We start from the raw sequence: 14,239 nt of genomic DNA, 5'->3' as shown, positions 1-14,239 counted from the left end.
TTCCTAGAAAAAACTCTCTCTCCAGATCCTGCCCTGTGAGAATTGCTCACTGTGCCGAATACCCCTCCACTAGCTCATCATGACAGTGCAATGCAAGCGACGATCACTAAAGTACTTGATCCCACATTTATAGAGAACAGGTGAAATGCTGCTATGATTAACACTGCCTATTGATCCACCGGGCTGCCCTCTAAAATAAACAGCAGTTGGTAATGGTAACTAGTACTACTACGTAAGAACATAAGAATAGCCATACTGGGTCAGACCAAAGGTCCATCTAGCCCAGTATCCTGTCTTTGACAGTAGCTAATGCAAGATGCCCCAGAGGGAATGAACAGAACAGGTAATCATCAAGTGATCCATCCCATCGCCCATTCCCAGCTTCTGGCAAAACTAGTGAGAGGGGTTGTCAGGGTTTTTGTTTTGTTTTATAATTTGTTTGTTTTTTAAAGAACTCTTTCAATACAGTGTCACATCGGCAGCCATCAAGCCACAAGGAGGAAAGCAGGAGGAATACGTCAAAACAGACTGTTGGGATTTTAATCCATATTGTTTGCAGGAAGAGTCAAATTTTCAAGACAGAAATACAAGTGCTTAGTGAGAGCTACCCGCCGCGGTAACGTGTCAGGTAGGGCGGCGTGCCCGAGCAATTACAAGTGAGTCAGTGAAATCCAAAGAAAAGCTTTTCTATTGTTATTCACATCACCAAGTAGTTGTTTAAAATCTGGTCTTTGCAGCTTTTAAGAAAAGCTCTGTGCATTTCTCGCCTTACCCCCAGCTCCTCACACTCCACAAGATTGTCAGAAGTGACAAGCAATTTTGGGTCATTCACTTCTGGGTGCCAAAATTGAAACACCTTGAAGGGGCATAATTTTCAGGGTCTGATGCGCACCAGCCCTCTGAAAATCAAGCCCTTTTAAGGTATCTCCAGCTGGACACTCAACATGTGTGTCAATTTTTCCATCTATGACTCTTGGCTACACACCACAGCCCAGCAATATTTATTTAACCTAAAAATTTCTCTGCTGCTTCAGAGTGTAGTTCTAAGCATCCCAGGGACTGAAAGAGGGCAATCTTGGAGTTCCACATTTATTCTCACTCTGACATTCATACCATGGGCTCAGTTCAAGCAGCATTTCATGTGGTATCATATTGGCTGAAGAAGTTATACTGCACCTGCCTAGGTTGCAGGATCAAACCACAGATCTGGGCAGTTCACACGTTTTTGGAATCATGCAGTGGTCTGAACGTAGGACTAGGAATGAGCAAATCCCACATTCATACTGTTACAGCTATACAAAGCTCCCACCTATGCCTCTCGGCCTCAGCTTCCCTTTTTCGTGAAGTAGCATACCTGTATCTCTAAGGGATTGCATGATGGCTCACTAATTTATGACTGAAAGCATTTGGAAGATGGCAATGCAAGGCTCCATTTTCTAAAAGCCATTGCTACAAACCCAGCTCAGGTTCCAAGTATTAACCAGCCCTCTTCACCAAGGAGGAAGCTGCTTCAGTCAGAATTTTGCTGGCCCTGTTCAATGCAGAACGTAATCTAACTCACTCTTCCACAGCTGAATTAGGCCTATATTTTAGCTTAGAAAGCACCTCTCCGCAGCTCTACATGCTGTATAGAGTCAAGATTCCACCAGCAAGTGATGTACCTGACCACAACCCTAACCCTGTTAGTCACAAAGCATAGGCAGACCCCTGCACAAAACCCCAGTGACTTAGACAGGGAGTTGTTACTTATGGTATGTTGAAAAATCAGGGTCCAGAACTCCAGGCTAGATTTCCTCAACCCAAACACATTAACCACCCCTCTTTGCAGTCACCTCTCAGCCTCGTGCCAGAGTTAATAGAAAATAAACACTGATTTGTGCTACACATTAAGCAGATGCACTTTCAATAAGTCTCTACCTCTATAACAGTGGTAAATGCCTCATTATGTCTTCCAGACAGTTTCTGAACACTATAATAGAGGGGAAAGTGGTAAGTGGCAAAGGCATCAGCTTGCCTACAAAACTCAGCTTAAAAATCATGAGATGAGACTTACCTCCTGGAGGAAGATGACCAGCTCTGAGTGCATGTCTTCTCGGATTTAGCCAGGGCTTTTGTGTGCTTTGTTTTTCCCCCCCTCTTTGCTTCTAGCAGGGATGGATCTTAGACCTTGGCTAACCAAGGATTTCTGAATGGCTCTTTCCTCCCAGTGCCTGGATAACCCAGATGGGGAGATAATAGAGAACTCAAGAACTAACATTATTATGAATGGCTTATTTAGAAGGACTTCTCAGGAAGCCTCAGGTTAGCCCTTTCTAAAAGGAAGGACAGACAGAAGTTGAATTTGCTGCCTGGGAGTTGTTCGCCTTCTTCTGCTAAGCTGTTAGAGGGAAAATGTCAGGGAAGGCTTTGGCTGGAGACAGCTAACAAGTTTCACCTGGAACCATCAAATCACTGACTAATGAGAAGAGATAAGAGACAGCTGCTTGTAAGGGGGCTTGCTCCTAGGTATGTAAGTTAAAAGATTTGTATAACTTGGTGCTTGATGTATTTGAACACAGTGGTTGAAAACAGGCAGGGAGATGTCAGGTTTGTGGCCAGATGCCTTCTGTTCGCATTCAGCCAGCATAACTGATTCAAATCCCACATACCATTGCTTTAGGGACTTCAGTGGTCCATTAACCTCATGCTTGGCCCCGGGTGTGTGTGTGCGCATGCCAAACAGAGGCATCTGCCAACAGCCGAATGCAAAGAAGTCTCTGATTTAGTTGGTGTTAGTCCTGCTTTGAGCAGGGGATTGGGCTAGATGACCTCCTGAGGTCTCTTCCAACCCTAATATTCTAAGTCAGCAGCAAACCCTCAATGCAGAAGTTCTGTTCCACAACACCAGAAAAGTAGAATATGGTGGGATGGGGAAGAGATGAGGTTAGAACAGTAAAAGTAAGTGACAGAGAATCTCAAGGCAAAACTTTATTACAGGTTGCAGCTCAGGGCTTTTCTCTTACATGTCTTTGAACCCCCGCATGTGTTTACAGTGGAAGCTCTCACCACATTTTTTTAAAATGTAAAATCTAATGGCACGACACAAGTCAGCGCACCAAACCTACAACGGTACGGCAAATCGGTGCCTTGAGAGCACCAGGTCTATTGAAAGCACTATTTAACCATTAACTAATTAATCCTCATAACAGCCCTGTGAGATAGGTGCTGAGGTATTATTACCCCATTTTACAAATGGAGATATGACTCACCTGAGGCCAGGCAGTGAGTCATGGACAAGGCAGGATTTGAACCCGAGGCTGGCCTGGCTCCCAGTCCTCTGGATTGCACTATCTATCTTACAGGTTAATGTTTCTCACCCAGTTTATAATTTTCCAGAACCATCATTGTAATTGTTTGCTCAGCTATGGCCAAATACTAAGGCTGGTGGAAAGCAGTAATACACATACATAGCCCTTATGAAGGGTTTTTTCCTCTTCAAAGCACTTTTAAAAATAATCCTCCCAAGTACCTCTGCAAAGTGGGGCAATCTTATTGTCCCCATTTTACAGATGGGAAAATGGAGGCACAGCAAGGTGACGTGAATTGCCCCAGCTCATAGAAGTAGTCAAGGAGTGAGCCAGGACTCTATCTTGAAGGTTCCCGCCTCCCACATCATGCAGCTCTTGATAGTACTTTTTGGTATTGAGCAATGGATTAAAAGCAGTAATGTCCTCCCCCACCATAATCCCGTGTACATTTTTGAGAGTGGAGTCATACAAAAAGTCCAATTTATCTACTGCCCTACTTTTCTAGCTATCAGATCAGTCCTTTGTGTCGATCACTCTAGCACAATAGTTCCCAATCACAAAGAGCTGGGAGGTATTGACACAGAGTAAACGCAGAGAGAGATACAGAATAATTGAGGTGACGTATTGGTTGTGATGTTCCAGTTGTGACACTGCTTTGGTAGGCAATAGGCTGCCTCATCCTAAGTCAGCACAGCCCCACCCTGGCAGGGCCTCAAAGCCATCACTGCAACATGCTCATAGGCCACATAGGCTTGAGTCCAACTAGCGTTTCACTTCTTGGGGAGGGGAAAAAATTGCCTCTCGCTGAATGGGATCGATGCACATTCTTTGAAGGAGCCTAGGTTTTTGCCCAGCTAATGCAAAAAAAGGGATGCGCACTTGTACCACAACAGAGTCCTTCCTTTGTGCAAACCATTCCTTAAGATGCGAGCAACTTTTGAGTGGAAGTTCTCTGACCTGCGTGCCTGGACATTGCTTTACTAACAACTGGGTGAAAGACACTCCTGGGCCCTATGGACTCCATTGGGCTGATCTTCACCCTTAAAGACTAGAGGTGCCATAGCATTCCCTGGGAGCTGAATGTGGCTTATATATAGGGCGCTACCAAATTCAAGGTCCATTCTGGTCAATTTCGGTCATGGGATTTTAAAAACAGTAAATGTCATGATTTCAGCTATTTAAATCTGAAATTTCACAGTGTTGCAATTGTACGAGTCCTGACCCATAAAGAAGTTGTGGGGGGGTCACAAGTTTATTGTGGGGGGGGGGGTTGTGGTGCTGCTGCTGGTAGTGGCACTGCCTGCAGAGCTGGGCAGCTGGAGAGCGGCAGCTGCTGGCCGGGAGCCCAGCTCTGAAGGCAACGCCACTGCCAGCAGCAGCACAGAAGTAAGGATAGCATGGTATGGTATTGCCACCCTTACTTCTGCATACAGAGCTGGGCCTCCAGTCAGCAGCCGCCACTCTCCGGCCGCCCAGCTCTGAAGGCAGCAGCCCAGAAGTAAGGGTGTTATGGTGGGTATGGTATTGCCACCTTACTTCTGCACTGCTGCTGGAGGGGTACTGCCTTCAGAGCTAGGTGCCTGGCCAACAGCCACTGCTCTCCAGCCACCCAGCTCTGAAGTCAGCACAGAGGTAAGGGTGGCAATCCCGCAACCCCCCTGCAACTCCCTTTTGGGTCAGGACCCCCAATTTGAGAAACACTGGTCTCCCCAATGAAATCTGTATAGTATAGGGTAAAAGCACACAAAAGACCAGATTTCACACTCTGTGACACGTTTTTCATGGCCGTGAATTTGGTAGGGCTCTACTTATAGAGCCTTGTAAAATTACGGAAGTGCAGGATGAGGGGCAAGAAAAAAACCAAGCAAGTTCTAATCATGTCAAAGAAAAGAGCAGCACCTAGAACAGCTATGCACAGTTGTGCTAATCGCCATCTTGGAGGACACTGGGAATTCAACTAGGGACCTCTGGTGTTCAAAGCATGAATGGCTGCAGCACGAGCTAAAAAAACCCCAAAACCATCCTTGCCTGTGGAGAGCTGTAATTAACGCATGTCCTGTGGGGCTCAGCCAGACCTGGAGAGGGAAGATGCAGTGTTCAGTGGGTTACGCATTTTTCTTGAATTGTATATTTATTAACTAGAGCTGGTTCAACAAACTTGAAAAGTTTCATGAAGACTTTTGAAAATGTTCACAGAAATTTTGAACGATGGCAGCCAGCTCCAATGTTTATTAGACTGGCAGAGTGGGGAGCTGGGACTTTCGCTTTTTGTTGTGCGCTAAATTCACTTTTATTATTATCTTATCCTGCTAACCCACCCCCCACCCACTGCGGCTGTTTCATCCACTGCTATCTTTTGTGGAGCTTGTGAGGCTTAACCTGTCTGTGCTACACTTAGCTCTCTGGGGCCCTGATCCTTAACTGAGATTCTCAGATGCTTGGGAGTAGTTATACCTATGGAAGCTATGAACAGGCCCTTGGATCCTGGCATGGTGCCCTGGCTGACAGTGCTGTTAGAGAATTCCTGACAGTTTTCAATTAATCAGCTGAGGTCTAGTTTTTAGAGCTTTATTGAAACAAAGCAAGTTAATAAAAGATAATGGAATAAGTGGCACAAAAGGCCCAGTGTCTATAATGAGCTCTGTTTATTAGAATTAGAAGGCACTAGGGGGTTTCAAGAACCATGGCTGAATTTTTTAGGGGTCCTATGGAGTTTGGAAGCCCTAGTCCTATTAAATCCAGCCTCTAACAACATCAGGATGTGTCATGAGTGGGTTTTAATTTGAGTAATTAAGCTGAACTTTGAAGAGCAAGAGGTTGGATACTTGGATCCAGATCCCCCCCCCAAAAAACCCAACAGCTGGCTTGGATTTTGTCAAGCCAAAAGCTGATCTAAAAAGGCTTACAAAAATCAGCAGCAGCCCTCAGCTTGCTCCTTTGCGATGGTGTTGTGGTCCTGTTCTTCCAAAAGACTATAGGGTTATTGAGAGTGGGAAAGTGACCCTGCTTCATGAAGTCCATCTCTTTGCCTTAGAGCAAGACTAAGGAGAGCATCTGAGAGAGAAAGTGAACAGTGTTAGATGTCTTTCTGTCTCCAGCTGTTCTATACTGTCTCTTGTTCTATACTTAGATTGTAAGCTCTTTGGGGCAGGGACCAGCTTTTTGTTCAGTGCCTAGCACAATAGGGTCCTGGGCTAGAACTGGGGCTCAGATCTATCATCACACTAGATGCACAGGGCTTGGAGGGGCCTGCTTTCACCCTGACATACCCCTGTGGTGTAATTCAATGGATTTCAGTGGATTTTCTTCCAATTCACCCTATCAGGCAGCAGCTTCAGAACAGGAATTTTTGTTTCAGATCTCCACAGGCAAAGACGAAGAGCCTCATACATTGTTGCACCATTCACCACCAATGCCCTGATCATGCAAACCCTTAACATCACTGACTGGAGCAGTCCCAGAGACTCCAGGGGCATGGTTCACCGCAGTAGCATTATAGAAACATAGGACTGGAAGGACTCTCAAGAGGCAGGATTAAGTAGATTTACACCATCTCATGTGCTTATGTGTTTGCAAGAGGTGGGCGTAGGTACATAGGTTGGTCAGGGTCAGAGTATTTGTGACCAAACTCACTGATTTTCACCCTGCTCGCTCCAGACTTACTGGGATTGGGTATGTGTCTAGCTTCAACTGCATGTGAATACTCCCAAACCCATTAGACCTCTGCCTTGCCTAGAGGGTTAAGTTATAACAGACCGGGGTGGAAAGTTGGTTCCATCTGACCCCTGTGCCTCGCTGTAGTTCTACTCCTGCAAGCCAGCTATAAGATAACAAAAAATAATAAAAATAGCAAACCCCTTGTGGCCCAGCCTCGAAAGGGGTTTGCACAGCTCTCGACACGGCCCCCTGGGTTTATCTACACACAGATTAGACTAGTTCGGCATGAAGGAGGTGCACAGCTATGGACTCTCTCTTTTCCTCATTGCTTGTTTTAACTCACGTGGGGGGGCACTGTTCAGCCCCTAAGGATAATACTAAGGCAGCACCCAATTGGAGACAGAAGCAGGGCAGTGAGGCCTTCAGCATCCTTCGGGGCCCGGTTGTAGAACTCCCCTTCAGTGGAGGGGTATGACCAGTTGGAATAGCCCTGGCCACTCGGTGGCACCTGCCTTCCTCCTGAAGCGCCATGTCCTACGCGGGAGTGGCGAGACCTCCCAAGAGCGCCCAGGCCGTATCCAATGGCAGCCCCGGCGGCAGCTGCTCCGGCCATCTTCACGCCACCACTGGAGCTGCTCTCTTTGCTCTGGCTGCTGCTGCTCTTTGGTAGGGCCTGGAACCCTCCGCGCCTCCCTCCGCTTCCTCCTCCATTTTTCCCGCTTCCTCCTCCGCTTCTTCTTCCTCCTCTTCGACAAAACGCAGCCTCACCGAAGACAGCGAGCACTAGCATTATTATCCAGTACCAGGCCTTCAGGGTTCTCCTCATCCTGCCACACCTGCAACAGGTACACGAGGGAGGGAAGTGAGCCCTGGATTCGCCACAGGGAATTCTACAAAGAATGGCGCATTGATACCTAGCCCACCGGTCTGTACTTAGGATTCAAAAGACCCGAGTACTGTTCCTAGCGCTGCAGCCACGCTGCTGTGTGACCTTAGGCTTGGTGCCTCTCTTTCCCCTCCCACTCTTTGTCTGTCCCATCCATCTAGCTCCTCCAGGAAGGGCCTCTGGTATAGTACAGCACCTAACACAACAAGGATCCAATCTCTGGTGAGGCCCCTCGGTGCAAACCCTTAATACAAATAATATTGACTAGATTTGCTACCTAGGGGGTCCTCTTAAAGGGGAGATAAAGTTTATGTGCACTTCAGTGCTATATAAGATTTCATTTGTTGATGACCTACAACACAGATGGACAAAAATTTCAGAGCAAAGCTGTGCCCACAATTATTTAAAAGGGGAGGTCTGGTTATAGCTGGCCTGAAACTGGGACCATCCGAACCAGTGAGTCAATGAAAGGACAACTGGGATCAATCAAGAGATTCCCATTGACTTGTTATTTGGACCACGCCCTTCGAGTATTAAAATCACCAGAACCACTCGTCATCCCGCTGTTCACAGGGTGAGCTGCAGTAACTTGCATAGCCCCCGTGACACAGCAGAACCTTCTCCCCGGGAGCTGACCAAACAAAAACTGTTGTATGTAATCTGCTGAGCCATCACCAGCCAAGCGCTACCCCTGGCCCCACCCTCAAGGTTTACAAAGCACTTTTGAAAAGCCACATGCTGACATGGTTCCATAGCTGGAGATTCCATTTCAATGGAAGAGCAGACATCGCATTTAAGGCAGAAATTTGGGTGCAAATATCTGCTGGATGACAGCCATCAAATAGCCCTTTAAAAAAAAATATAGGGGATGAAAAACAAAGTATAAAAGCTCATATAGAGCAGATTTGGGAGGGGGTGGGGGGGGAAAGAGATCTGCTTTATTTAGTGTATATTATAGATGCTGATCCTGCAAACAACCGAGCACAGCTAAACATTTTTTGAGCAGCACCAGGGCTCTGCTGAGTGCCTGTCGACCTGCACTTACAGATCTAGCTCAGCAGAGGGTCCAACTGGGGGTTTGTGCCATGCCCATCCCCATAGCATCTGAACAGAATTGCAGTAAACAACAGATGCAGTTCTTGGACAGACAAACAATGCCGACATTAAGGCAAATGGTTTATTTCCCATCTACTGCCGGCTCCCCATGCCAGACATCATTTCAGACACTGAGCATACAGAATAAAGGTGAGTGGCTCATCTCATGAGAAAACACTCAAGTGTATCCAAGTCCGAGCAGGGCTCTGTACTCTTCACATCATAAGATCCAGGCTGAGTTGCATGTGTTCCTATAGGCCAGTGGTTCCCAAACTGGGGTTCGTGAACCCCTGGGGGTTCGCGAAATGTTACAGGGGGTTCTCGGGAAAAAATTCACTAATGGCGGTCAGAGCCGTCCCTAGGGATCCTGGGCAGCAGGGGGCCAGCAGCCTGGAGCCGCTGGACTTCCAAGAGCTAAGCAGATCAAAGCAAACATAGCTATCACACTGAGGAGATTTAAACTTCAAGACTCCTTATAAGAAATGGAAAGGAAGGTGGATATTTTTTGCTATTTTTAAAATTAAATAGGCAGCTAGTATTGTTTTTAAAATTATTATGAACAATTTTAAGCTTTGTTGTAATGTGCATTGTTTGCCTGGACTGCTCAAGACCTGAATGCTTGTGTAGGAGGAACTCTTTGAGTTGGCTTCTTAAATGCCTTCATGCTGTTTCACATCGGATACTCCTTGATGAAACATAGGAGCCTTGTCTTATAACAGGCTTATTCAAAGTGATACAAGCTACGAAAGTGAGATCTTGGAAGAGTGTTGCCGTTTTCATAATGTAATAAAAATACTGTAATGATAACTAATAATTAATAATAAATAGTATGTAATAAGCATGTCATAAAAACAAATTTTATATTTCCAAGATCACGGCTTTTATAATTTATGCCCAGGTAAAGGAGAAAATCCCTGGAAATATTCATTTTTAGGAGGGGGTTCGCGAGACTTGACATTTTAGTGACAGGGGTTCACAGGTTGTTAAAGTTTGGGAACCACTGCTATAGGCGAATCTTGGGATGCTACAGCTTTGCAATCCTCACTTTATCTACCCTATCTCTGCTGTTTCTAGGGACCCCACCAGCATAGTTCCTCAGTTCTATCCTTCCCCACCCAGTCCCCTTTATTTCTGCTATTGGAAGGCATTTAAACCCAATCATCTGCTGCAATCTTTCCTTCACATGCTCTTTACTTTGAATGCTTAGGAAGTAATAGATACAAACAGGTTAGCATGTCTGCCCACCAGGTTGGAAGACAAGAACAATAACCAAGACTTATTTCAGAGTGGCAGCCGTGTTAATCTGTATCAGCAAAAAGAACGAGGAGTACTTCTGGCACCTTATGCTCAAATAAATTTGTTAGTCTCTAAGGTGCCACAAGTACTCCTGTTCTTTTAACCAAGACTTAGACCTTCCTGTATGTAAAAGGAGGCAATCCAGGAAATGCAATCAAACCAGGAGCATGTGAAAATACATGTTAGATCAAAGAAAATGGCTTCACTTACTTGTTGCTGGGGCAGTAAGAGAGAGCTTGATTCCCTGCAGGGAAATAATCTGCTGAGGGAGGACTTCCAAAGTGCCGCATTCTGCATGTGTGCTGGTGATAAAGCATCAGCTACTCCACAGGATTAGGATTCCCCATCAGCTAACTATGACTAACAAATGGAGCTGACATCACTCATCACATCCTGCCCAATGAGGAACATGTTAAAGCCACGTGCTCTCTTTGGAATGGTTACTATTAGAGACACTCTGCAGACTCTCTGCTAGGGCTTCAGTCATTCACTTGTGGCCTTCACATGAGGGGTTGCAGGCTGGCTTTGTAGGATGCAGCCTTACTTTCCAGAGGGGTGGTGTCAGACAGGCAGATTTCAGTGCAGATGCTTCGCCACTGGGAAGAGGATGGAATCCACCACACAGGTGCTGGACAAGGTTATGAAGGAAGATGTCCATTTAACAGGTTAAAACTTGTATATGATTAACAGCAGCATCTGCAGAGACACTAAGCAGGATAACCTTCCCCCAGAAGACCAAGCCTCATGCTTCAGGGCATAAACTGATATCGGGGTCAGGAAGGAATTTCCCCCCCACTTGGTACCACACAGCACAGTTCAGTCCTCCATGGAGGAAATACAGCCCCAGGTAAAGGGCGTAGTCTCAGATAAGACCTCAAAAGTAAGTTTTAAAGTGGGACTTAAGTGCTGCACAGACATTCTGCTGCCACCTCTACAAAGGGATGAATTTTGCCATCTGGAAGATAAACATCTGAAGAGTCCAGCACTGAGGAGTAAGACAGATAGGCTATCAGGCTAGATAGCCAAAAGGCCAACAAGAGACAATTAAGATCAAGTGCTGTATGTCACTATGAAATGGGCTTTTGGTGTGTGCCAGTGGGGAAATTTTTGGGATGCAACCCTCATGAGCCCAACTGAGGCATAATGCACCAGATGGTTAGCTGGTGTAAGGAAGCTCCACTGGCACTCCAAACCGGAGTTATTCTCACCCTGTGAAACCTTTCCCCTGCTTTAACACTTGCTTATTCAACTTAGTCTTGTCTCCTCTTCGCCATCAGCTCTAAGAAAACAAATACACACAAACTCAGCAATCTCAGTAGCATTTCTATCCGCAAAGTGCTTTATTTAAAAAACAAAAAAGGATCTAACTCGTGTGCTTTGATAACGTATTGAATTGTTACATAAGCTTTTCTCGTTAATAAATGAGGCATTGTCAAAGTCATGGTCAAAATACATAAAAAGCATTTGTCACATTACAATACTTTAAGTAACAAAAATGATAGACAAACCTTTATAAAAAAAAAAAAAGAAAAAAAAAGGTACCATTTAAAAAAAGCCTACCAAGTTACACTACAAAAACTCAAGAGGAAGAAAATCGCCACAAATTTTAGTTAGCGTTAACGACATACAAAGAGATATTGCTAGTTTAGCTCCAGAATGAGAGAGATTTACACAGATGTTCTACATATGTCAATGATAAAGCAGATATTGCAGGTGGTAAGTGAGGCTCATAAACTGCAGCTCAGCTAGGCACGTGGGGGCAAACCCAGTAGTGGTTTTAGATTTGGATCTGGGTTCACGTTTATATGAATTTCTAAAGCTCAGAGGGGGTTGGGAAAATGGTTCCAGCATTGCCCTGGTCGCTACACATCTGTCACTGGCATAATCCCAATTGCTGCTCATTCTCTTAGTAACAAGGATGCACTATTGCCCATTCGTTCCCCTTTTGCAAACCGATCTTGGTGATCAGAATTTATTTCCCCACGCCATGTCAGAACCGTGCTGGGGAGAGCAACCACGTGAGGTGCAGGGCAATGAAGAACTGGAGCTCTTCAGTTTTGCTGGCAAGGAAGCAGGAGAAGCCCAGCATCCATGTTCGCAATGGCGATCAGAGTCGGAACCTGTGTACACTGAAGGCCTTGAAAAGACTCCCATTGCCTTCAATGAGGAGCAATGTAAGGGCCCGTCTAAGTTAGGGCAATTTGCACCCCCAAAACACTGCGGCAGCGCAAAATGATGCTGGTACTAGAAAAAGCTGCAGTGGGGTAAGCACCACTGGGCACTATGGCCACGTGTCTAAAGATAGAGAAATATGCCTTAGTGCAAGCCCCTAATCTAGACAGACATTAGCAAAAGGTCTTACAAAGATCTCTCTTCACCCTATACACAAGGGCAAAGTTAGACTAGACTTATTCATTAACCAAAAAATGTACACGCTGACTCAAAAAAACTAAAAAAAGAGACAACAAATTCACAAATAGTTGGTTCTGTGCTACATGATCCCGAAACAGGTGTGGAGTAACTTCCCGAAACCACGCTGATCGGAACCTCGAGTTGCAACTCTTCATACGGTCATTGTGCTGGCTTGAGTTTCTTTATAACAATGTCTTCCAAGAGAAACTCGTTCTTGGAAACTATTTCCCTGGGCGATATTTGGCATGTTGTGTAGATCAGAGAGATTCACATCATTTTTTTTTTTCATTCCACAATAGAACTAGTGCAAATGAGAAGCGGGGGAGGGGGGAAAAAGAAGGGTTACACGGCCAGATATAAGTGGAAAAGAAGAAAACCACATGAATAGACAGTTCTCCCATAAAAAGCCCAATGGACACTCAACTGCAGCTTCTTTTATTTTCAGCAGAGGCCATGCAATCGAAGGCGAATATTTATTTCCAAAGTAATTGAAACCAACCTAAAAAGTCTCCCCTCCCTTTTTAATTATTACAATAGAAATGTGCTTTTATTTAATCAAGTCATTTTGTTGCATGTTACTGTTTTGCGCCTCTAATTATGTGTGGGGGTGGGCAAGGTTGCCTCTTAACACTGCGTGTGTGAACTGAGCCCTGGTAAAAAATGCTAGAGGCCTCAGTTCAGCAAAGCACAGGTTTAACTTTGAAGGTTGAGGTAAGTGAGCCTCAAGCTAGGGTGACCAGATGTCCCGATTTTATAGGAACAGTCCTGATATTTGGGGCTGTGTCTTGTATAGGTGCCTATTACCTCCATCCTGATTTTTCACACTTGCTATCTGGTCACCCTACCTCACGCACATGCTTAAATGTTTCGCTGAATCACCGCCCATGTGACAACCCTGGAGACTGGTTAAACAGACACGGCATAAACAGGGGCAGTATAAGCTTCCCCAAGGCTGCCGTGGCTACATGCCTCAAAACCATGCCCTCCGGGCTGCCCTCTTCCAAGCAAGGGAACAGGGTTCTGGCTCTGGGGCCTGACAGCACTTAGCTTCCCTGCTGAGTCTCCCAGCAAGAGAGGGTCGTTAGCACCCACTCTGGCGTTGGGTTTCCTGCCATCAGCACCAGTTCGCTAGCCATCAGCGTACAACAGCTTCCATCCTGACTTAGATCTGAGCTAACTAGAGCTGCTTAAAGAATGGGGCGGGGGGAATTGCAAGAAGTAAGTAAAAAAAAAAACCCAGACGTTTCTGTGAAAGTTTTCAGCAAAAATTAGAAAAAAAATTTCACCAGCTTTAAAAACCAAAAAACAAAACAGCAGTGCAGGGATGAAAGGCTCCTTATCCCAGTGTTCTGGGACATCCACTCCCCTTCTCTCTCTCTCTCTCTGGTTTTGTTACACGCTTTACGTAGATTGAGCGCTTTCTGCTACAGAAGCTCTAAAATATTAAAACACTATTTGCCCACAGATTGAAACCTATTCTATATAAAGACACACAGTGTAAAGCCACCAGCAGGCAGCTCGTCACAGCAACGCAGAGCCCGCGCGATGGAGATGCTCCTGTCGCCCATCTGGAAACTCGGCTTGGCTCCTATTCCTTGTGTGACCC

The sequence above is a fragment of the Terrapene carolina genome, unplaced genomic scaffold (genome assembly GCF_002925995.2).
Source record: "Terrapene carolina triunguis isolate 2854851 unplaced genomic scaffold, T_m_triunguis-2.0 Scaffold53, whole genome shotgun sequence".
NCBI classification, from domain to species: domain Eukaryota; kingdom Metazoa; phylum Chordata; order Testudines; family Emydidae; genus Terrapene; species Terrapene triunguis.
Note: the sequence above shows the minus strand (reverse complement) of the source record.